The sequence below is a fragment of the Pelobates fuscus genome, chromosome 4 (assembly GCF_036172605.1).
Source record: "Pelobates fuscus isolate aPelFus1 chromosome 4, aPelFus1.pri, whole genome shotgun sequence".
NCBI classification, from domain to species: Eukaryota; Metazoa; Chordata; class Amphibia; order Anura; family Pelobatidae; genus Pelobates; species Pelobates fuscus.
In genome coordinates this window covers 63,945,498-63,972,792 of record NC_086320.1, presented here as the reverse complement: position 1 = coordinate 63,972,792, position 27,295 = coordinate 63,945,498, and positions in this window count along the sequence as shown.

Here is a 27,295-nt window from a genome sequence, read left to right as displayed (position 1 = left end):
TGCAACTTATATCCTAAAAGGTGATGAATTAAAGATAACACACGAGAAGGATTTGGGAATTGTTATAGACAACAAAGCTAGGCAACAATGTGCAATGTCAATCAACAGTTGCTAAGGCAAGTAAGGAATTGTCATGTAAAACTAGGGGCATTAATTCTCAGGATGAAAATATAATTTTGACTTTTTATAAATCACTGGTAAGACCCAGGGCAAGACTGGCAGCCTTAGGCATGGGGGCAAATCCAGTCAAGTGGCCCATTGCACCAAGAGGAGAGAAAAAACACCTATCCCATGTGACTGAAGGGAGGGGGAATCACCTAAACAGACACACTCACTGACAGGCACACACACACTTGCTGGCTTGACTAACACTAACAAATACACACTCACCGACAGACACACACACACACACACACACACAGACACACTGTTACAGGCATACTGACTCACACAGACAGACATACTGACACACACAAGCATACTGGGTGACACACGTACACACATAGACAAACATACTGACACACACACAGACAGACATACTGACACACACAGACAGGCATACTGGCACACACACAGACAGGCATACTGGCACATACACAGACATACTGACACACACAGACATACTGACGCACACACACAGACATACTGACACACACACACAGACATATTGACACACACAGACAGACAATACTGACACACACAGACAGTCATACTGGTACACACACAGACAGGCATACTGGCACACACATACAGACGTACTGACACACACAGACATACTGGCTGTGTCAGGAGGAGGGGGCGTGACTTCCTTTAATCTTCTCCCAGACTCCCCAGCGGTCCTGTGAGAAGAGCAGTGAAAGTCACGCCCCCTCCTCCTGACACCATCAGGAGAGGCCGGCCAACTCCACTGACTGCAGGCTGCAGGCAGAGAGGTAAGTTGAAAAATCAGAGTCAATTCGGATTTTTTATTTTTTTGCTGGATGCGGGCGGCCTAAGGGGGCAATGGCCTCTCTGCCCTCTGTCCCAGCCCGTCCCTGGTAAGACCACACCTTAAATATGCTGTGCTTTTTTTAGGCACCTGTTCTAAAGAAGGATATGATGGCACTAGAAAAATTGCACAGGCGGGCTACAAAATTAATGAAAAGGAATGGGGCATTTGTCTGGAAATCTATTCTTAAACAGGACTATACATAGGACACAAGGTCATGTATTTATACTGGAATAAAATAAATTTAGTGTAAGGCAAGGGAAAGGGTTTTTTTACAGTAAGAACAATAAGGATGTGGAATTCTCTGCCTGAAGAGGTGGTTTTATTAGAGTTTGCACATATGTTTAAACAGCAATTAGATAAATGCATGCAAGAACATAACATTCAGGGATATAATTTTTTAATTTGTGGGGTATTAGCTGCTTGATCCAAGGAGATATCTGACTGCCATTCTTTGGTCAAGAAGGATTTTTTTATTGGTTTGTTGCAAATTGGAAAGTGATTCATACTGGGGTTTTTTGCTTTCTTTTGCATGAACAGCAAAAACAGATGTGAGAAAGGCTGAACTTGATGGATGCAGATTTTATCCGACGCCGCAGGTCTCCATCTTTCAGAGTGATTTACCGGTGACGTCAGCTCTTCGGTCTGTGGGGGGTCACTAATTTCTTCCTCAGTTAACACAGGAAAGTCCCAGGCATCAAGTGATACCTGGGATTCTCAAGTAACCAGCAGGGAAATGTCCCCTCCTGGTGAAATGCTGCATTACTCTGTTGTGAGTCCTTAAGTGAAGGACAATGATGATGAAATATTTCCAACATGCGTTATTGAGGGGTTAATGAATTTTATAACATGACAGGAAGCTTCGTATTTGCTGGATTTGTTCCATCATGATGTTTTTATCTTATGTGTTTTTTCTTTGTCCCCTGCAACTTCGCTGTATTTTCCTATATATTTGTGGGGGGTCTTTGGGGTCTTTGCTGCTTTTTTCTTGGACTTGTGCCCCCCTGTCCGTTTCCCTTGGATTATGTATACCCGTTTTTTCATGCTAGGTGATTCCGCCTTTCCTGGCGGTGTGTGTGCCGCTCGGGGGCTTCAGGAGGCTTACTACATCTGCCTCCTTTGACCTCCGAGCCCCGGGACCGCGGACTTCATCTCCGGCGGTCCCATGTACTTTGCCGGCCGCGGGGGTACTTGCGTGCGCTATTCCCAAGTACCCAGCGGCCGGATCTTCTTTTCCCACGTGGCCGCTCGCCACGGCCGCCTCCGCCCGCGGACCTCGTGTGTCCGACCGGGCGGGGGAGAGTCCGACCGGGAGAGAGTGCAACCGCTCGTGGCCCCCCCCAGTCGGTACTCTTCACTACTTTGCTCGTTGGAGGTCTGCCTCCACCCAGTTCAGCTTTCCTGCTGCATGTCAGTTTTTTCTTTCATTAGGTGACTGCATGCAGCTTGTACTTGCTCCTTCTGTTTAGGGGACAATGTAGTGGCATTTCCCCATGAGATTCTATATCCAGGTAGATGTATGTGTGGGTGTATGTATTTGTATATATGTATTTATGTATAAACATCATGATGGAACAAATCCAGCAAATACTCACCTCCTGTCATTAATAAAATTAAGATTATAGGTACACTAAAGCTAGCATAATCTACAATTATATAGAAAATGCATTAAACAGGCAATAAATAAATGAATAAATACGATACAATCCTTAAAACCTCTGGCAGCTGTTGCAAATACACAGACAAGCAGTAGATGCCCGAGCTTAGCATTCTCTAAACAGAGGTCTTTAACCCCTTGTGTGACATGTCATGATTCCCTTTTATTCCAGAAGTTTGGTCCTTAAGGAGTTAATTATGGTCTGTGGGGTCAGACCATAGAGTATATTCACTTATTTTTTTTCTGTCTCCTTTGCGTTTTTCCATGCAAATATTGTTACCAAAAAAATATTATTAAATATAGTAAATCAATAACATTTGATGGTTTTTCTTAATAGATACATCTCTATAAATGTGGTGAAATGCTGGTGTTGCCTGGTGAAATGGCTTATTGTGAAGACAAAAGAATAAAAAACCTCCCTTTATTTTTACAAAATTTGCTGTGTCAGTGGAACATCGTGATAAAATATTATACTTTTTACCCTTTGCAGTAGTAAATGCCTTATCTAGTAACTATATTTGACAAAATAAAAAGTAAAATGACTGGAAAGAGATCATTTTACACCAAAATTAATACACAATTTCATTTATTTTCATTTTTTTTTTTATAACAGCTGGTTTAGCAAAAAGCTTAGAGTCAAATCAAAGTGGAATTATAGTGGGATATGGCAAAATTACTTAGAAATGTATCTATTTCTCATTTTAAACCACAGGAATAAAAACGCATTTCCTATCATTTTTGCATTTGTTTATTTTGACATGGGTTTTGTCTTTGCTTTGAAAATAGACAACTGAGATTTAAACCTGCAATAAAATATATTTAAGACAGCAAAGATAGTCGGTTAATTGACCTTTATAGCACCGTCTGGTTCATTTATGGAGATAAATTAAATTAACATGATAATTCAGCCCTACTGTGTTAAGGAAGCTATAGGATCATTAAACTTTATAGTAATTGATTTTGCAGTTTTTTTTTTTCTATTAACAGTGATACATTTTCAATACTGTCATGCACATTTTACAGAATCATTTAGTTTAGGTGCTATCCACCTGATATGTTTTAGATTTCTGACAGTGGGTGAATTAACCCAGTAGTGAGCAGCATTACTCATAATTTGAGGAGGAAGTGGTAGAGGAAATTTCCCAGGGTCCTACCTTTATGAATATATTGCCATGCTCCCTATCACAAATGGGATGGAGCAAGGTTTAGGCATTAATTGGTGGGCCTCTTTCCAGTTAATGTTATCCTTCATTTACAGTACACAAAGACTGCTGAATACACACATACAAACAGACTGTCGAATAGACACAGACATACTTCTGAATACACACAGACAGACTGCTGGATACACACATACTGCTGAATACACACACATACAGACTGCTGAATACACACACAGACAGACTGCTGAATACACACACAGACAGACTGCTGAATACACACACAGACAGACTGCTGAATACACACACAGACAGACTGCTGAATACACACACAGACTGCTGAATACACACACATACAGACTGCTGAATACACACACATACAGACTGCTGAATACACACACAGACAGACTGCTGAATACACACACAGACAGACTGCTGAATACACACACAGACAGACTGCTGAATAGACACACAGACAGACTGCTGAATACACACACAGACAGACTGCTGAATACACACACAGACTGCTGAATACACACACATACAGACTGATGAATACACACACATACAGACTGCTGAATACACACACAGACAGACTGCTGAATACACACACAGACAGACTGTTGTATACACACAGACTGCTAAATACATACTTGAACTAAGTCTTTATTTGTTGTCTACTTGTTTGATTTTGACTCTAGTGTAGCCATTATTTTATGAATCCTTATGGATAAATACAATTGGAACCATTCAGACATTGATTAAGACAGCAGATCACACAGTTGAGTTTAGTTAAGTCAAACTGGAATCATTGCAAACCAAGATAATATCTCTAAATACCACTTGTAGTAATAGCCATATAAGCATAGGTACAGGAAATTAAAGGGTATACCAAACTCACTACAGGCAACATCTTCCTAATAATATGGTAGAGGATATGTAATATGTATGAATATTTTTGCATATATATATATATATTACGGTTAAGAAAGCACCCTTAAGAACATCAGATGGGAGTTAAAAGACAACGTTATTGATCACTAAAACCAGAGCCTGACTCATCAAACAGCACCCTCTGCTGTATGTAGGATGCCTCGAATTTGTTCGTTCAATTTGTTACAGAATAGATTACGGTAGATTTTTGTTTCCAATGAATCGTATGAAGCATATAACCCAACGTATGTACCATCAATATTTCTTATTCCTGCAACCAGTTTTTAGACTGCGTGAAACTGTTTCATAATGTAATCCAATTTCATGCTGATCATCTACTTAAATTTACAGCAATGTCTTTAAACTCTCCTCAGTTTCTATTTCCTTAGGTAACTTTTAGTTATGGAGAATGCCACTTACACATTCACTTAAAATAATTTCATTCTGCAACTCTGGCACTACAGCAGGACTATTAGTTTAGCAAACATTAAACTGCAGTACATTGATGGGTCCCAGCGGTGGCCTTTTCAAATTGCTCCTATTTTTGGCCTATGCCCAAGAATGATTTAATGATTCTAGCCCATACGTTCCAAGTGGTCAATCACCTAATGGTTAGAATAATAGATGCCTATGAGATCACTAGGTTAGTGAGAAAATGACTTTTAATGAAAGTGCATTTTTTTGATAAAGTTCTTTGTTATGCCGAAATCAACTAGTCTTGGAAAATGTGTTTGTTTGTGTTTTTTTTCGCTAATCATCCATTCTCTGAAATGTAAACCTAATTCCTGTAAAAAATAAAAACACTTGTACTTTTAATACTATAGAAATGTGGGTTTGGGCTGCTATAAATGATATTTATATATTCAAAGAAAGAGTACAGGAGAGCCAAAGTGAATCACACAAGGTTAGTTATTTTTACAGACAAACCACTTTCACATGGTTATTTAAACTAAAGTGAGAATTCCAAGGGAATAAATTGTCAATTTCAGATTTAAGGCATCGGTAGCCAAACTGAAAACATAAACTTAAATTTGAAATTCACTTTGAATTCTCACTAAAAAAAATGGCAGTATTGGAGCTTTGTTTTGCAATTTGGCTAGTTTGGTCTAGAAATGTACAATTGCCTGGTGCATGGTTCAGTTAAATGGAGTATATAAGGGATCAAGGGTTAAGTGGTAAAAAAAAAATCACAACTTGAAGAGTTTAGTAGGACCTTCACGGTTGTGGGGGGAGGGGGGGTCACCGCAACTATTTGGAAGCATATGGTGCAATATCCGGTTGACCAGCAGGAGGGAAACACTAAAAGGGGCTGTGTAAATTTAAGGGACACAAGGGAGTGTTGACAGAGACACACAAGGGGGGATAAAATGCACTAAAGGGGGTGTAAGACACAACAAGGGTCAAAAGGAGGTGAGACATTCTACAGAGGGCATATGAACTAAAAGTGGTAATAAATCCAAAAGGGGATTATAGGACAAACAGGTGAAAATGCATTTTTTGTTGGGGTGGGTGAAGGCAAAATGCATCTTCGTCTCTGTAGCCAAATATCCTTGCACCGGTCGTGTGTCTGTGTGTCCTTTGTATTGACTTAGAAGTTTGGCCAACGCACAGTTAAGTGAATAAGCAGTTACTAAACCTTATGAATAATTCAAATAGTTTTTAAGGACTGTGAAATTTATGTTTGATAAGGGACTTATTCATTTAACAAGAATTTAATGATAATTGACAAGGGATATGCACATTTTTGGTCACTGTGGCCAACAGTGAGAACTCTCTAACAATTAAGAATTATTCAGTTCTGTTATTTTGGCCTTCAATTCTCCCCAGTTTCCAGTTTGAGTAAATTAGCCTCCAATATATTTGTATTCAGAAGCAGTCTTTTAAATGAGACATATAGAACCACTGAATTTGGGAAACACATCCACCAAAGAAAATAGTATATTAATTTATATAAGTGTATTTTGTACATTCTATTTATATAGAGATTAGAGGAATACTTAGCACTCTACAGGTTATATCGCAGTAGAGGAGCGGAAAATGAAAGTGACACTATAGGCATCAACCCAACTTTAGCTTAATGAAGCATTTTGGTGTATAGAGCTCACTGCTCAATTCTCTGACATTTATAAGTAAAATCCCTTTATTTATACATCCCTAGTCATACCTGCCTGCATGTGATTTGCACAGCCTTCCTAAACACTTCCTGTAAAAAGACATCTAATGTTTAAACTTCCCTTATTGCACAGTTTACTTAATTTAGAATGTATTATCTCCTGCTTTGCTAATAACCTTCTAGACCCTGCAGGACCCTCCAGTGTGTGATTAAAGTTACGTTTTTAGAGCAGTAGATAAAACACATCTAAAGCAAGTTAACATCTGATTGAAAATGAAACCTTTTTTTATGCATGCTGTGTCAGTCACAGCAATGGGAGGTGTGGCTAGGGCTGCATGTACAGAAACAAAAGTGATTTACACTTTACACTCTATACACTAAAACTGCTTCATTAAGCTAAAGTTGTTTTGATGCCTATAGTGTCCCTTTAAGGGCAGCATTTATGCATACATAATAACACTTTACCTTCCAGTTACTGTTACATTATAGTGTAAGTGCGAGGACATCTGTAAGGGACATGCAAGTCCGGATCTGCCTGAGATTTCAGATACTTTCAGGTTAATACAATCCCAAACTGCTATTGGTAGCTGCAAATTTCAGTATATCCTGGCACTGCCTGAGATTAGGTGCCACTGTATTGTACGGTGTCAGTCAAACCAAGTATTCTAGGGAATATTGCACAGATCATGTCTTCCACGCAATACAGGATTCCAAAACATGTTAAATACATAAATACACACTACATACTGTACATACATCATTTCCTCTTTTGTTCACAGAAAATAGTATGTCAGATTAGTACATAGCTTGGTAGACGAAGCTAGTAAGAAACTGGAATTCACCTATCTCAAAATTCAATGTAAATATTACTGTCCCCAAATATTTTTAACATCCTTGCTGCTACGCAAGTTCGTTGATGTGCATCCCATTTCTTCCAAATTAAAATTCAAAGTCTTGATCCAACCCTACAGATCCCTTAATGCTACTGCACCCTTTACATCTTAGCGTTTTATCTCCAAATCTACAAAGCACCCTCCATGCTCTGCACATGCCTGAAGCAATGAACGAGCTCTGATTATGTTGCTCATTTGGCATCTAATTAGTTTTGTCTAAATGTGCCCTATAAAACGAATGTCGATAATACTTTAAATGAAAGCAGGATATGGGAGACGAGAATCTAATAGGGAACAAGGAGAAGAGCATACATTACAGAAGACATTAAATAGTGTATGAACTAATCCCATTTAAACAGGGTAGTCCTGCCTGATAGTGAACAGATCCCTACATAAAGTGAGTACAGAATATAAAATATTAGTATGTACAATATCACTAGGGTGCATGAACTGAGCAACAGATATCCTGTCCAGAATAGAAGTAACTAAGTAGCTCTGTGAATAGATAGATAGCTCAATGTATCAAATTATGGTAAGCCACCCTCTGGCTTCAACACTTTAATGACAAGCTTCCTATGTGGTTCACCTTCTGTACGGATATGAAGCACTTCATGCAACCTGCTATTTATAAACGTAAACAGTGGAGGAGGTAGGATTGTCAAAGAGACCATGTGTAAAAGATCTGTCTAGCAGAGTTAGTAATCGGCATCATTAAATAAAATAAATGGAAGGGACTTGCTGTATATTAGGTTCATATCCATGAATAATTATATTAACAGTATTCCACAGAACCCCCCTATCCATGAAATATACTAATCACTAGACTCTCATAGAGAGCTCCCCTGGTTCCTCTCTCCTCTCCCTTGACCACTTTGCTGAATGGCTACTCTACTTCCTCTCCTCTAAGCTGGCCAGGACTGGCCTAAGGGGTGTGCGAGCTGTGCGGCCGCACAGGGCACCATGGACCAGGGGACACCATGTGGCCGACACAGCTCTCACATGGCCGGATGACAGGAGTTCAGGGGAGCTAAAACAGGTACCCAGGTGGAGGATTTCCTTATTCCCCACTTGGGTCTATTAAAAAAAAAAAATAGAGGCGGCAGGGCTTACCAAGTGGCGGGGGCGGGCTTATCGCAAGGCAGAGGCGGGGCTAATACCTACCCGAAGCCCCTGGTAACTGCTGCACAGGAAGAGGGAAGGAGTCCCTGCATCCCCAACAACCAACTGCATCCACTCCCCCTTTCAGCCATAATGGAAAGAGGTAAGTCTGTGTGTGTGTGTGTGTGTGTGTGTGTGTGTGTGTGAGAGAGAGAGAGACTGCCTGCCTGTGTGTGACTGTTTGCCTGTTTGTGTGCCTGCCTGTGTGTGACTGTTTGCCTGTGTGTGTGTGTGTGTGTGTGTGTGTGTGTGACTGTCTGTCTGCCTGCCTTGTGTGTGTGTGTGTGTGTGTGTGTGTGTGTGTGTGTGTGTGTGTGTGTGTGACTGTCTGTCTGTGTGACTGCCTGCCAGTGTGTGTGACTGTCTGTCTGACTGCCTGTGTGTGACTGTTTGCCTGTGTGTGTGACTGTCTATCTGTCTGACTGTCTGAATGTGTGACTGTCTGTCTGCGTGACTGTCTGCCTGTGTGTGTGTGTGTGTGTGTGTGACTGTCTGACTGCCTGTGTGTGACAGTCTGCCTGTGTGTGACTGTAACTGTGTGTGACTCCAATTGTGTGTGTCGCTGTAGCTGTGCCGTTGTGTGTGCCTGTGCCTGTATGTGTGACTATCTGCCTTTAACTGAGTATGTGTGTACCTATCAGCGTGCGTGAGTGTCTGCATGCCTGTAACCGAGTGTGTATGCCTTTCTGCTTATAATGGAGTATGTGTGTGTTTGGCTCTGTGACTGTCTGCCTGTAACTGAGCATGTGTGACTGTTTGCCTGCAACTGTCTGCCTGTTACTGAGCGTGTCTGACTGTCTGCTTGTAACTGTTTGTGTGACTGTCTGCCTGTGTGTGTGTGACTGTATACAGGTGCCGGGGGGGGAGGGGCGCTGTGAAGACTTTTCGCACAGGGCGCTTAATGGCCTAAGGCTGGCCCTGTAGCATTTAGAGTGTCTAACATCTGCAACACTCCATTTCCTCTCTCTGAACACAACCTCTTATCATTTGCTTTTGAGAACCCCCTCACCCAACAACCTCAGCCTAACCCCCCTCAACTCAGGAGGAACCTTGATTCTATTGACCTCCAGCAGCTGTCAGCTGGTATTTATTCACAACTCCTATCCATTCCTTCCCTCTCCTATCCCTCACTGGCCATCTCCACATATAACACTAACCTCACCTCTGCCTTGAACGCTGCAGCCCTGCTCCAAACATGCACCTTGAGGAAGACATGCCCCCAAACGTGGCATATTAAATAAACACGCTATCTGCAAAGATGCTCCCATTGTGCTGAACACTCCTGGAGGAAGTCTCGCACCCAGTCAGACTTTCTCCATTGTAGATTCCTGTTGTTTTCATACAGTGCAGACCTTGCCCTCGCCAGACAGTCATACTTTTCCTCTCTCATTAGTTCATGCTCCTGCAATCCCAGGCGTTTCTTTGACACCTTTAATTCTCTTCTTCGCCCTGCTGTGGCCACCCCCCCCCCCCCCCCCAGCTAACCTTACAGCTGATAGATTTGCATGTTATTTTACCGACAAGATTGAACAGCTAAGGAAAGAATTCTCCCCACCCTGCTTTTCTCTTTCTCAACCACACGTAGATCATGCATTTCCTACCCTTCAGACTTTCTCCCCAGCTAATGAACAAGAGGTGGCTGCGCTTCTCCTTTCCTCTCGGCACACCACTTGCCCGCTCGATCTTATCCCATCTCACCTTATCAGATCTCTCTCCCCTTGTCTTGCGCCTTCCTTAACGCACATCTTCAACTGCTCTCTCTCTTCTGGCCTTGTTCCTGCTGACCTTAAACATGTCACTGTAGTACCTATCCTGAAAAAAACATCTCTCGCCTAATATTTTATATATTATTCTCATTAGGGAGCTATTCATACCAGGCTAGACAACCGTAATGGGATTAGTCCATACGCTTTTTTCTGTAACCAAGTATTACGGTGAGGCCCTCTGACAGCCCTGGCCTGTCTCCTTAGCAAATCTGCTCCGAATCCTGTTGGTTTTGGTGCTTATTATTAGTTCAAGATTATTTAGCTCGGTTTGAATACCTTATTGCCAGCTTTTCACAATTCATTATGGTGGGTTTTCTATATATCAAAGAGAATTTCACATTTTGTTGCAAAGTTGCAGTTGTGTTGCTGGATAACATAGAAACGTGTATCCAGGAACAGAAAATAACCATCAGTGTCAATACCTTAACTAAACTATTACACAACAAATAATGCTTTACAAAAGGTGCACTGTGACTTTAAGACAGTATTATATTGTGATTCTCCACACAGCAAATACAATATTGTAAAATGACAACACAAAGTGCATCCAAAAAGTGCATAAAGCAAATATCATTGTGCAAAATTTCAGTTCATGTGCACTATTTCAAAGTGCACAAAGTGAAAAAAAAACAAGACACGTACTCAATATACTCTTGTAAAAATCAGATAGGAGTAGTTCTACAACATCTGGTGATCTACGTTTCGCGCACCCCTGATGTAGATTAAATGCATAGCAATTTTCTTTACATGATAAATAATATTGCTAAGGAGAAATTATAACAAATTATTATTAAGAGTTCAATTGATCAACTAAGCACCAAAATTCTAGAAACTATTGTTCCGCTTGGCGGCATACATGTTGCAATGACCTGTCCTTAAGAGCTTGCATTCTAAATGCATGTGCATGTAAAGAGGGCTAACAAGATTTAATGTAAGTGCTTTATGGTAATAACAGTCTATGTATATGTATTCACAGAGTGTAAATAATAAAGAACAATAAGTGTACAAAATAGTCCTTATATGGCTGCAATTTCTGTTTTTTTACGCAATTACCTCTTTATATCTCTACGAAGCCATTTAGTGGTAAGATCACACAGATCAAAGCGGATATGGATCAAAAGCTGCTATAAAATAAGCACCTTAAGTATTTTTTCACAAAAAGAAGGTTCAACTCCCGTTAATAGGAGAGTCAGCAGGAGAAGAATTTCATAAAGACATGACTTTTTCAATTGCTTTACCATGGAGTTGATAAAATAAAGCCATTTTTGATTTATACTGAAGTTAAAGAGAATTATTACTCCCTAAATCTTTACTTAATGCTAACATACTGCCTTTGTACCTACTGTGTAAAAGGTACCTAGCAAAAGCCTGCACATTTTGGGCAGATGGGCTACTTGATTTCAAGGCACACGGTCCTGCTATTTACAGAAATTCTGCGGCACTTAAAAAGGTTTTACTCTGGTTAACCTTTTGTTGAGGGACCGTGAAAAAAAAAATTGATGCAAGGAAATTGGAAAGTCAACTTGTAACATCACGGCAGTGGCCAATTCAGCAGCTGAACTCTTAACTACAATCAGTACAATTTTATATTATTATGGTTTAATGAAAGCATAGCTGCTATATTATTAGATATGGACGCACAGGTAAATTTATATACTTAGATGGAACAAGAAAGCCCAAGAGCGCCTACTCATTCACTGAAAAAAAAAAGCAGGCCACGATAAAACACTGAATGCCCGAACACACTGCAGTGCTATGTTTTATTCCGTTTGATCATGCCCCACTGGTGGTTAGAGGGCATACAAAGCTGCCCCCAAAAATAGAGAGAAAGTAATTTTCACAAAATTACGTTGATGTGAAAATTTGTAAAGCTATTGTTTTTAGCAAATGTAAAGTGGAAATATGTAATCTTCCTACGCCGATTAATTTTGCATTAGACTTAACTAAAAATTACTCTCAGCCAAACCGATTTGTCTGAAAATAAAAATTAAAAAATTGGGAGCGGCTGAATTTCGGCCATATGATAATAGGCGCCTCTGAATTTCGTTAATGAAAAAAGATTTTGGAACCAAAAATTAGCCAACCAGAGTACTCTTAAACGTATATAATAACGTATAACGTATTTAAATTAAATCTGTTTAGTTTGGAAAAACAGCACCTGAGAGGGGATATGATAACATTATACAAATATATTCGGGGTCAGTACAAACCTTTATCTGGAAATCTATTCATAAATAGGGCTATACATAGGACACGAGGTCACACATTTAGGCTGGAAGAAAGAAGATTTCATCTAAGGCAAAGAATAGCAATAGCAATAAGGATATGGAATTCTCTGCCTGAAGAGGTGGTTTTGTCAGAGTCTATACAGATGTTTAAACTGCAATTGGATAAATACTTGCAAAAACATAACGTACAGGGATATAATTTCTAATTAGTGGGGTAATGCTGCTTGATCCAAGGAGACATCTGACTGCTATTTTGGTGTCAAGAAGGAATTTTTTCCTAGTTTGTGGCAAAATTGGAAGCGCTTCAGACTAGGTTTTTTGCCTTCTTTTGAATCAACAGCAAAAACATATGTGAGGAAGGCTGAACTTGATGGACGCAAGTCTCTTTTCAGCTATGTAACTATGTAACTATGTATACATGGTATAATATGATGCATGTTTTGCAGTACACTGCTAAGCACATTATCTTGCCATTTAGCTCATAGATTGGTTCACAGATCAGGCGAGGAAGAGTAACCAATACAGGAAAGAGGAAGAGCATTAAAAAAAATCTATCTATATAATATATTTTATATATTTCTTAAATGTATAAATATAGATTTAATTTTACAGCTCCTGCTTTTTTCTCTCAATTGGTTATTTATTACTTGACTGTGAATAAAATCCACATTTAGTGGCTGTCCCGTAGTCATCAATCATCTTTTTTTCTCATCAATCACCGCTTTTTTGGGGGGGGTTCCTCAGGTGGAATTCTGAATCACGAATCAAATGAACATGCATTTCATTTGGTTCGTGATTTGGCTACATTTCAGCTTGGAGTTCAGGAATTTTGGGCAATCATCTGCTAATTAGCTCAAATTGGACTAACTGCACTTCAGGATCAAACCAGTCTCCAAGTCTAGTGTGTATTGTCAGGATTTGAAAGTGAATTTAAAAGTAACTTAAAGGCCAATATAGCCAAAATGGAAAAATAGTGTTAAATGTGTTCAGTTTGGCTATTTGGCCTAAAATGTGAAATTTACTTTGAATTCACTTAGTAATCTCAATAATTCACAAAATGCAACACTGGGACAAAAAATACTTTCCTTTAGCAATAGTCCATCCCTAATGATCATTTTTTATTTGTATCACTCTTCATTGGAACTTGACAAGGAACGTTTATTAAAGGTTTGTTGGTACTCGGTGGATTGTCCAAAGTTCACCCTGAGAGTGATCATTTTCAAATAGAACTACAACAATTTATTATTGGCCCATCAGCAAAGATCCTATAAAACTAATTCTATTTTATTGATCAATAGAAACTCAGCATAGTAGTCATCTCAGTGAGTAAAAGATCAGAGAAACTGATAGTTGTGGTTTAAAGGAACACATATAGCGTTATGTATTCCTAATGCTATAGTACCCTAGTCATCATTCAGTGCTGCAAGGGTTAAAAAAAGTGATTACTTACCTTTCAGCAATAAGGGTGTGCTCCCTCATTGGCTGAGATGATCAGTGCTGATGATTGCAGCCAATCCATTGCTTTCCCATAGGAAAGCATAGGGAGGCTTTTGAGCAAGCACAGCAAAACGCAGCACTGCACCAATTAGATGGTCTTGTGAGACCATTGACTAAAATAACAGTGTTTTATTCATGCAGAAGGGCAATGTTTTCAGATGCAGGGTCAAACGGAGGAGGGGTACTGTGATGAAGGGAAGTGGCCTGTGTTTACCTATAAAGTCAATTTAGGGTCAGCTGATCACATTTCTAATCAGTTCACTCATGTTTAGTTATTTCCATTAAAGGTTTCCATGTGCCTGTATTATGCTTGTCAGTTGTAAAGTCCTAAGTATGAAAAGTTCCCAAAGAATATCTTTGTATTATAATTAAAATACTTGCACAAGGTAATCATACCTCATTGGAAACACTTGTAAACAAAACCAATTAGAAAATCTAACTTCATAGGCATAAATTAATTAAATGATTATACCCTTTCCAGTGACATTATGCCTTCCATACGATCTGATGCCAAATATTGCACTGATGAGACCAAACCAAAGATTTAAACAGACAATATAAAATTATGACCTCATGCATTTAGTGCCCGTTTTATGCCCAATAATAGTGTACTGTAGATCTGCCTGAGATTGTACACAGTGGTTAAATCGATCATCAAGATGTAGTCTTATATCATGTAATAAAAATCAGATTTCTTCGTTAAGCAATGGTAATTAAGGCTCATAACTCGGATCTTTAATTGTCTTCATCAATTAGTTACAAAGTAACACAGAATTTTAGTTGTGAAAACCATCAAAGTCACAAAATTCATGTAAATTTGTCAATACTGAACCACATCATCTCACATTTAACTGACTTGTCACATATCTTCTATAAAACCATTCTACAAAATAAGAGTATCCAGTTTGGGTTTTATTTCCTTGCCTAATTTTATTAAAAAGACTAGTTAAGCACCAGACCCACTTCATGTTAATGAAGTGGTTTTGGCACACAGACACTGCTTTTATTTCAATGATATATTTGATATTATCATCATTTAATAATTGAACTGTGAAGTATTCCACATAGAATATTTGCTGAATTGGAAAATAATTCTAAATATTATCTCTTAAACGAGTTGCTACCCAGGTACTAACACTCTTCCTAATGGGAACATTTTAAATTGTGCCTCATATATTCAGTAAAAAGGTGCGACTCATGATATATCTTTGTTACGTCAACGTGACCCACATCCTCCCAAAATGATGGTCTCGGAAGAATCAGTTTAATAATGATTAAACAACTTGCACCTTTGTACATTATGAATAAATAAGTCAGACATTGTATTATTATTGTATGTTGCAAACACGCAAGAAATGAGTGTCCATATATATGACATTTTATGAAAGCAATGACTCATGCATTGTGTTCCAAACGAAGTTATTATTGCCATAATGGTTAACTGTACATTAGAGCCTTTTGTATCTCCGCTCTTACTGGCTACAAACTGGTTAAGTAAAATATTGTAATGTCAGTCCCAGCAAAGCAAATGCATATTAATATGCTTTTACATCTGTCTCGTATTAATATTCATGCCTGAATCCACATCCTTACACAAAGCCAATTTTCTGACCATCTGTGTGATGGCTGGTGAATGCAATGAATAAATTTTATTTGTGAGGGGAGTGATAAATCATGTATCGCCTATATTTCTGCTCACAATCTTTCCTCTTAGGTGCTAAAATTCTTAATAACCCCCCAAAAAAATGATTAACCCGCTCTCTGGTAATCAAGATTTGCTGACTCCTTTAAATTAATTGCTGAAGCCCACTTGTGGTGGATCAAGAGGCCTTAACTTTCTCATTGACGTGACTCACATTTAATCATCTCCTAAAAAGGGAAGTCATTCAAGTTTTTTGTTATCATCGTTATTACAGTACAGTTGCCCTTATTCAATACACTTATTACTGAGGTTTACAAACTGGATTGCTGAACATTTACATTAATACAGGGAGGTGACACATTATAAATGTTTACTGTTGTTTGTGCGGTTTTTAATTTAGGATTTTAAAGACTTGCAGCAGTTTCCAAGTTGTGATAGTGAATGATTTCAGAAGAACTTGTATATGCAAGTTTAACTTCAAAAGTTTGTGCCCCCATGGCTGGTCTTCACTAGGTATGAGATATGAGATTTATGCTCAGAGCCAAACACAAGATCAGCCATTTTTGTGAATTAACCTGTCTTTCCCCACCTTTTTCTTTTTTCTTTTCTTACCTTCTCCCACTGCTGCGTTCCTCCTTTTCTCCCTCTTGAGGGCGGGTTGGGCGGGGAATGGGATGGGTTTACCGACGGGAGGCAGCGTGGGAGGGTTTTACAAGATAAAGTAGTTTGCAGATCTTAGGTACATTGCACAGGTACTCTACACTACAGAGGTGAGCACCTTTGAGGTGGGAACATAGAGGTGGTTGAAGCATCCTGGATTCTAAGTGACACAGACAGTAACATGTAATAGCACCTCTGCATACAGGTCTAGGTGTCTGGGGGAGGAGGGGCATGGTACTGGAGGGGGGGTGACCTATATATGCCTGAAAAGCCATCAAGCCAAACTTAGGATCCAGGCCAGGGTGGTCTCCCAGAGGGTTCACAAAACTGCACCCCCAAATAGAGTGCTCGGAAAAGAGTGTATATGATTGGGATTGGCAAAATATGCAGAAGTAGCAAGTGGTCAATTAAGGCATGATTGACAATTGCATAGTGCCTTTCGTATCAAGCTCTGAACCCTAGACCCTAGGTCATGTGAAGTAATATCCCGGGCTGGGTTTTGGCCAAGCCTTGGCCCACTCACCTACCAATATCAAATGGACACTAGACACTAAATTTATTTGTCGCCCTCAACCGCGTGATAACAGTGCTCAATGTTATTCAGTTATATAATGCTATATTTCTGCAATTTGCACACCTTGAAATTATGTGCTAGTGCTATCTATGATATCACTTTGCCTGTTTTACTATTGGGACAAAACTGATAAAAGAAAATAAAGATTTTCAAAAACAAAAGAAAGGTTTGTGCCTGAATTTAGGGTAGATGCATGACATTTACAAATCACTTCTTAAAATACACAAATAATATTTTCCACATTTTCAGCTTTTTCAATAAAAGTATCTATCTATCTATCATCTATCTATCCATCGATCTAACTATCTATCTATTTATCTATCTATCTATCTATCATCTATCTATCCATCGATCTAACTATCTATCTATCTATCTATCTATCTATCTATCGCTCTATCCATCCATCTATTAATCTGTCTGTCTCCTAATCTACTGTTTACAATATTGATTTAAAAACCCTTATTGTCATGCTATCCAGCTAGATATAAAATGCAGTTCACAATGTAGGTCATCAATGACTAAGCCAAGATTTAGTCATTAATGAAATATATCAATATCAGGATAATTGATTAAATATTTATTGCAAGAATCATCTTTAAAGTAATTCATATAAAAAATATAAATAAATATATAATTTGTTATGTGTTTTAAATTACTGCAGATTTATTTGAAACGTTTTTAAATTGATGAAGAAGGCAAGGTCTGGAACTAGTGAAAACGTTACAGAATAGAGACACAAGTTTAAGTATTCTAAAATGTTTCTTTGATTTTGTTGATGACGCCCTGTAGTTCAGGCAGAGGGTTTAGGATGTGAAAGAGTGATATAAGATGTATTCATTGAAATCTGTGGCACGCATTAGGGGTCTCTTCACTAAACAGTAAGTTGCAATGAGTTGACAAATGGATGCAAGAATTTTGGCCAAATTGGAAAATATTACCGGTACATTTGAGGGGCATCTTTTCAACTCATCTGCTTGGTCTACATTTTGCATATTGGTCAGGCATTCATCATAACTTTTTTAGTAAATAAGCTTCATTTAGGATTATTCACTAAAATCCAAAATCAGGAAAGCCATAATACAATTTGGTTATTTTTGTCTTAGTATTGTCATTCAGGATTTAGTTTGCAAAAATTCCGAGTTTAGTGACTAACCCTGATTATATTGAAGATAGCTTGGCTCTAACATAGAAACTTGGAAACATAGACTGTGATGGCCCATCTAGTCTGCCCAATTTTCTAAATACTCTCATTAGTCCCTGGCCTTATCTTATAGTTAGGATAGCCTTATGCATATCCCACGCATGCTTAAACTCCTTCACTGTGTTAACCTCTACCACTTCAGCTGGAAGTCTATTCCATGCATCCACTACCCTCTCAGTAAAGTAATACTTCCTGATATTATTTTTAAACCTTTGTCCCTCTAATTTAAGACTAACATTCCAATGGCTACTGAAGTAGATCACCCTCTCAGAGCACCACTTTATCTAAAAAGGAACAAATTCAACCATTCCAAACAACATAAATAATATTTACATTGTTTTTGATCGGGATTGCTTTTAGACATGTTTATTGCCCAGTTGCTCATCACAAAGATACTATATGTAGATTTTTTTTATCTGAAAGTTCCAACTATATCAGAAGTCCTTTGTTGACCAGGTTCAATGTTACAAACAGGGAAATAGATAGTCTATGTTTTCCAATTTTCTCTGTCTTCCGGATGTGTTCACAATTAAAGTACACATTGTTAGCAAACCCAACTAATATGTGTGTGTGTGTGTGTGTGTGTTTTACATCAAATCACATTCACTTGAATGATACATAACCTCTTTCTTATCAACCATTTCCAGCCTTATATCTACTGTAAACTATTTATCTTGTGATGAGGCATGCCAAAAGCAGGCATCTCTAAAATAATATCCTCTTACCAAATGGTTGACATTTTCTTTGGAAATAAAGCTATTTATACTGTGACTCTTTAAACGCAGTCGAGCGATCAGACAGAATAATAGAAACTAGTATCATAACCACATAACCAATTAGAGAGAATTAGCTGCATTTTGAGGCAGTTTTTGTCTTATAAGTAGCATTATGCTAATCTTGTATTTACAATGTTTGTTTGTTTTTAAGTAGCCATTTCCGCCTACCATTAGCCAACAGGTTACTAGGGGGGAAAGTAAGCCATTAAAAATTATACACTTGTTTACAAGGTTAAAAAATGATGTTTTAAAACCTCGTAATGCATACATGATATATTTCACTGATCATTACCATAAAGTATTATATCAGTATATTTTCAAGGACCAAGATCTATGGAGAGATTTATTTCCTGCAAGATTCGTTACTGAATACATGCTATTCTTTAACTCTATTGTATTTATATAGTATTTATGCGTCTTATGTTTTATTCATAAACCTGCACACAATTGGATTTAATAGTATATGATCTGTTTAAAAGTAACGAACGCTATATGAATGCTTAATTTATCATTGTTCAAGGCTATATTGAAGTTAATGCAATAAATGAAATGTTTATTTTTCCCTTAGTGTGAAATCATTCTATTTCTTGTACTGGTATTGCCGCATTATGATAAAATCTCAAGAGATTATGATCTAATGGATGCCCTGAGCAGATTTATATCATTATATGGCAGTTTTTCACACATACATGAGTGTTTTTGTGCTGATGGAACTTGGGTTTTTTTTTTGTTTGTTTTTTATATCTGTGCTTTTGAATGTTGTTTAGGATTGTTTATTGATATTCCTGCTTTTCCCCCGTACTTTTCCCCCGTACCGTTCATATTGCAGACTTGAAAAAAAATATTGAAAAAAAATATTTATTAAAAAAATAACTATAGTGATAAAATAGACTTACATTTTAGAAATGGGAAATTAACAATGGATACATTTCCCAAGTCAATTTTAAGGACATAAAGCTAAAAAAAAAAAAATAATAAAGGACATAAAGCTAATTAAATTATTATAAAATAGTTACTGTCCCTACTAAACCTTAATAATTACACCACTGGCTATTTTTGAGGATTTATGAAGCCAGCTCATGTTTACACTGTCCATGGTGCTGATCTGAATGGTAACAGAGATTAGGATTGGAATGACAAAGGTCTTGATTTAATATTGTTGGATAAACTGTCCAAATTTATTTAGTATTTTTGGATTAACTTTAATACTATAAAAATATTTAAATTCTCTAATATTTTGATTTTTTTTAAATATATTTTTATATATGATATATTTTTAGAAATATAATTATGTTGAAAATGAGTTTGAAAAGTTTATCCAGAAAATATGAAATCATTGGGAAAGATTAGCCAACAATATTAAATTGAGGTCAAAATTAGGGATCTTTTAATTACATTTCCCTTAATGTTTAACCAACCAATCTGCCTGTAGCCAAATTAATATGCTTTGAACTGTATGGTGTTCAGCCAGCCTAAAGCTTATTTCCAACGTTTTAATAGGGAATGGCACTAACCAAAAATGATAAGGGATCAACATTATGGTGCCACACAGACCTGCATCATTTAGGGCATCCAGAGTCAGGTAAACTCCCTTAAGCGCCTCTAGTGGCTGTCTGGTAGACAGCCACTAGAGGCAGTTTTAGTACTGGAATGTATATATTGCAGTTGCTCAAAAACTGCAATGTTTTACATTGCAAGACTAAAGGGGACAGGTGCATTGCACTCTTTATTAACATGATAAGGTGCAATTATTCATAACCATCTGTTTTAGTAATTGTTTGCCATTTTGTTAAGGGTTTTATTTGTTTTTGTTTTGTTTTTTTGTTTGTTTTGGTTTTTGTTTTGCTATTTATTAGTAGACATTTTGTGGAATGTTATATTACCTTTATATGTTTACAAGTTTGTGCCGGTCCTTTCTTTGATTTATCTATTTGTATTGGAATGGACTAGGAAACAATTTGACCACAGCACTTAGAGATAACTGGGGAGCAGGGGCAGACTGACCACTCAGGCACATCGGACTGTGCGGAACCCGGGGATGGGAAGTGACACAACTTCCTGTCTGCTGTCTTCTCTCCTGCAGAGTGCTCCTAGTCTGTGAGTACTATGAAGATAAGGAGCAGCCTGGCAGAGACAGCACTCAGCAGGTATCTCTGCCTCTTGTAAGTAATTTCTACAGCCCCTATACCTTCCTTCACCTTCTTCAACCCATATACCTTCAAGGAATCACCTCAGCCTTCACATGTCTTTGGAGGCTACTTGCACGGACATGTACGGTTGCACGTGTGGGGGATGCTACTTGTGATGTCACCAGCAAACACAGAAGAAGCGTGTAATTAAATTTGATTTATTTCTTTATTTCAAAAGGGTTACTCCATCCAAAAACAGTGTATTATTAACCCTGTCTTTGGTTGCATCAATGCCTTAAAAGGTAAATATGTCCCTCTATTTGGGGGCCAGGCAGATGTGAGAGTCATGACTGTGTGGCTCTCACACAGCCATTATGGGTGCTGGGCAGCATGCACATAATATCTGCGTTAAGGCCACACAAAGAAGGGGGAGAAGAGTAGTAGTAGTAGTCCAAAAACCTTGTACCAGGAGGAGGCCTTGATCCCCCATTACCCCAGGGCCTCCGAGCTGCCAGTCCTCCCCCGCTGGGGAGTGAACAAATGCTCTGCTTGTGTGGGATGTAACTGGCTGGAGAACTTAAGATAATTCCCATGTTCTTTTCTTTTCAATATTTTTCTCACACATTGGAGCTCTGAGTCATAGTTTGCGAGAAATATTGCACACTATATAATCACAAGTAGAATCACTTTAGAGGAAACATTCTACTATATGTAAATTATTATTTTTTTTCAATAAATGTACCGAAATCGCATAGTCCAAAAGTCAAATCTGTTCATTTACTTTAGTTGAATGGAACACTTCCAGGGGTCATAATGATTTGTTCCACTTAAATTGCAGTGGAACAAATCATTATCATCGTGCTAAAATGTGCTATTTTAGCTGTGCTCAGCCAGGCACTCATGGAACCATTGTTCACAAAAGCTGGCCACAGATAGACCATCATTGGCATAATAATAAAACAAACCAGGTAATAGAAGGATGTAATGTTATCAATAAACTCCTGAATGGTCTGTATCAGGGGTAGGTAACCTTCGGCACTCCAGATGCTGTGGACTACATCCCCCATAATGCTCTTAAACCCATAATGCTGGCAAAGCATCATGGGAGGTGTAGTCCAAAACATCTGCAGTGCTGAAGGTAGCCCATGCCTGGTCTATATCAAGACAATTATATTGAAAAAAAAAAATATATATATATATATTCATTTTGTTTTAATTATTATTTTATTTATTTTTTACTATATAGTATTATAGTATCAGTATACTATAATGTATAGTAATATATTACTAATATATAATATTAAAGTATAGTATATAGAATTCATATTTTACATGCTTTCTTTGAAGTGGCTGGAGTATTCCTCATACATATGATATATAATTTTTTTTATTACCAAGATGTACAATCCATACCAGAATTATTTGTATCTGATGTCATATGTGAATATTTAATAGGAATATGCACAGGTTTTTAGACCATCACAATAACCGCTCAGTGTTAATATGTTTAAAATATAAATTTTGCTTGTATATTTAACTGTTCTTGTGTTCTGATTATTTCTTGCAAATGGGACTTCCATGTTCGCTTTGTTTATGCAGTAGATGTCACACACAGAGTCATAAAACCACCAGATTTAATACCCCAGTGTCTAATTTTACACATTTTCATCAAATAAATTCCCCCTGCAGTTATCTTCATTGTCAGCCATTAGTTGAGCACATCTGCCAACTCTAATGACCAGTGCAGTGCACACATACCTGACTGTCATCTAATTTAGACATCAGCCCTCGGACACCAGTGCTGTGCCCCGGGGAGTCTGCTAAATTCTGCATTATTGACTATTCTCCGTTTGCATTTTAGTCTGTGGAGGTGAAGTCATTACAGCTTGGGTTATGATAAGGTCAAATTCCAACATTCATATACTTTCTCTAAATAAATGGCTTTTAGCATAATCAACATCTGATTCTATTGTGTTCAGAATGGCTCCGAACATTCCGCTTTCTAGCCATTGTTTGTCAGTATCATGCTATGAATCCCGCACGTTTAACAAAATACTGCTCTACTAACATTACGGTCAGAGGCGGCTTAAAAACATGCAGAATAACCCCTTAAGGACACAGCTTCTGGAATAAAAGGGAATCATGACGGAATATTTCCATCATGTGTCCTTACGGGGAGAAAAATACCTGACATTATGAGAGAATCTTTACTAATATAATTAATGGTCTATTTAACTGATTGATAGCAAAATTTAACGGTGAAGCATGCTTTTTCTGTTGTTTATTTTATTTTATTTTCATTTAACGTGTGCCTGTCTTGATTCACAAAACTTTGGTTTAAATTTAAAAAAAACACTGCATTTCTTTTATACATGCAGAAAAAGTAGCAAATGTAAAGTTTTTATTTTACCTCCTCAACCTCTCAATTAGTCCTCAGCATTAGACCTGTATGCTGGTGTCATTCAGGTCTAAACAGAAGATGAAAAGACAGGGAGAACAGGAGAACCCTCTTGTAGGAAAATCTCCTGCTTCCTGTAATTATGCTTCTCCCTCAGTAAGTGTTTGCATGCCTACACCTTATCTGGACCACGTGTCTCAAGGTCTGCTTTTACATCATGAAAGGTAAAAAAATGTTCTTCAATTTTCCACTTTTTAGACTTTTCTCCAGAACTACTCACTCTTCCTGGTGAGTTTTGTTCCTCCAAGCTGGGTTGCATTGGCTCTGAAAAAATACTTCTAAGTAACCTGAGTTTTGGACTATTCTTATGGTTCACAATCTATTAATATTTTTGATATCCCTATGAGTACTACCACAAATGTCTAAGGATATTAGTTTTTTATTGAATATCTCTACATTAAATAATGCAGTTGTAGAATAAAATAGTTTGACCATTTTACTCCACTGCCTATGGTAGTGATATTATGGGGAACATTTCTCAAAGTGTTCAAAAAAGTGATGGATAAATTCAATCATTATTTTGATCGTATTTATCAAAGTGACCGTATTTATAAAAAGTGACCGTTTTCTTAATAATTAATTCATTTTGTCCGTTTCCATAGAAATTTCGTTTTCAGAAGACCTCCAAATTTAGAGTGGTAGAAAAAATGAGAAGTAACTGTCAGAAAAAGCATTGGAAAGATTAATAAATCCGTAGGGTTACATGAAAATTGACATCTATTCAAAAATGAAAAAAAAATGATAGATTTAATAAAAACTCACTGAAAATTGATTGTAAAACTGTTGGTGAAACCGTAATAAATCTCCCTCAATGTATCTACATGATGACCACTGGGTGTATTGAACAGAGAGGAACAGGGAGAAACCTGTGTGCTTTATTTCCAGGTTTTGTATTGGCTATCAACCGTAATCTATGTGCGTTAGACATTAAAGATACAATTAAAAGAAAATTACCATCAGTGTACTATTAAGACGTGATATAACACAAGAAGCATGGTAGCTTAATCAACTAGTGACTTTTATAGCGAGATAACTATACTTTCTTTAAACAAAGCTTTTGTTTCTCAGCTACAAAGGGGTAAACATATTATCATGTCTGATTGATTTAACTGCTGCAGAATTTTTAATTTATTAGCAAGAGGGCTGAAGCGAACACACAGGAGAGACAAAGCCATTACTCCAGCATATTTCATTGGAGAGGACTGCAAAATGCATCAAAGCCTTTTTTTTTTTTTAATGTACCATAAGGAAATAAAAAGAAGACATTGTGATTACCATAAAAGACATATTCATTAATGTATGAATATGCAAGTTTATTAGGAACCAGATGTTGTGTCCTAATCAAGTTACCCTTAGTCTGCAACAATTAAAATAAAATGTCAAAAAAATAACACAGTATATTTCTTATACTTGTATTTTTTTCCTCCTAACAGATCGTGGGTAGTCAGGATGTCAGGATACCAAAGTATTTTTATCATTGCTTCAAAACAAAAATGTATTAATTTTTTTTTGGGGGGGGGGCTTTGCATGCTCCACTGGCTCTTAAAAGGTTAAATCTTGCATTTCATTGACATCAAGATGAGGCAGACAGACAGAGTACATAAAAGGTGGCTATTATGACACACCGCAAGCTCTTTGTCCTTTGACCCCATTTCCTATTTAATGTAACTTCAGCGCCATTACCTATGACACTTTATGAGCTACAGTTGTATAAAGAGATGAACTCACCACCTCCTGACCGCTGCTCGCACCCGTACGGCCAACTCGCGCTTGCAGGACCTCTCACGGGCGGCTCCTCTCCTTTGGAATAACTTGCCTACTGCCATCAGACTCTCCCCTAGTCTTCAATCATTTAAGAAGGGCCTTAAAACCCATCTCTTCAGGAAAGCGTATGGCCTCCCAGAGTAATCTCTCCCTTACATACCTGTCTCTTGCTCTCTCCTATGGGATAGTGCTTTGCTCTCTTCTCCAGCTCTGCTTCACTCCTACCTGATATTTCCTATCCTAATGTTTCTAATACCCCACCTCCTATAGACTGTAAGCTCATTTGAGCAGGGTCCTCTTCAACCTATTGTTCCTGTAAGTTTTCTTGTAATTGTCTTATTTATTGTTACATCCCCCCTCTCAAAATATTGTAAAGCGCTACGGAATCTGTTGGCGCTATATAAATGGCAATAATAATAATAATAATAATAATAATAATAATAATAGAGGAGTAAAATTATAAATATTCAACTAATTGCCTGAAATTTAAAAGATTTTCTTTTCGAAAAAGTGATCATTGGAAATGCCTCTGAATTTAAACGATTAAAAAAAAAAAGTGTAAGAAATGAAATGCCATTATTATATGATTTATTTTAGATTTTCTGAGCTGCTTCAGATTAAAGGGACACTCTAGGAACATACTCCCTATATCTTACTGAAGTGATCATGGTGCCTGGGGTCCCTTAAAGGCCATACCAGTCCTCAGTGAATGAGCATCCCTGGTTGCCACCAGCCTGGCTCCCACTGAAGGCATGGCTAAGGCATAGTCTTTCAAGCCCATCTTTGCCATACCATCTCACACCAGTGATGGACAACAGTGATCATCAGCCTAAGCAGCAGGGACAGTCTATGCAGGCACCCAGATGCTCTCATTCAGTTTTTAACCAATCAAAAATGGTTTAACATTGAACAGTGGGATAGGTCCAGGGGATTGCAGGCCCGATAACCACTTTGATGAGATGAAAGTGGATATGGCAACTAGAATGTCTCAGTGGACCACCAAAGATCATCTTCCCACCTTTCGGGACTGAGTTAAGCCACAACAGTATATCCACCCTCCCCCTGTTATTAAAGAACTTCCACCACTAGTTACCTTTTAGAGCCCCCGATCCACTTTTTATGTGTAGGAGTTGGGGAGGAAAGTGTAGTGCCCCCCCTACCAGTTTTTATATTAGCAACTCCCACCCAAGCAATTTAGCACGCCCCCACCATGTTTTATTGTAGACCAAGAAAATCGAGTTGTAAGCACTTTCCAATTTTGCAACAGACTAGGAAAATATTCTAGACCCCAACATGGCAGTCAGATCTCTCCTTGGACCAAGAAGCTGTTACACCACATATTAAATATTTACAATCTGATACTTTGTATAGGGTTCATATATGAAAAGCACTGACTTGTAAAACGATAACGAATGTCATCAGAATTGTCTATAGTAAACATAAAAATTGCCATGCCGGCTGGATTACGGCCATTTTCACTGAATTATGAATTTAGTGAATTTTCATTTTCACTGATGGAGTCAGACACTTCACACTTTTGTTAGTCGTAGCTGTGAGTGATCACCACTGGGTGAATTAAAACCAGTAAATAAAAAGCCAGGTCCCTCTAGTTTTAACCATGCAGCTGAAAACATAGCAGTTTCTCTGAAACTGCTATGTTTCACTGAGGGTTAATCCAGCCCCTCTAGTGGCTCTCTC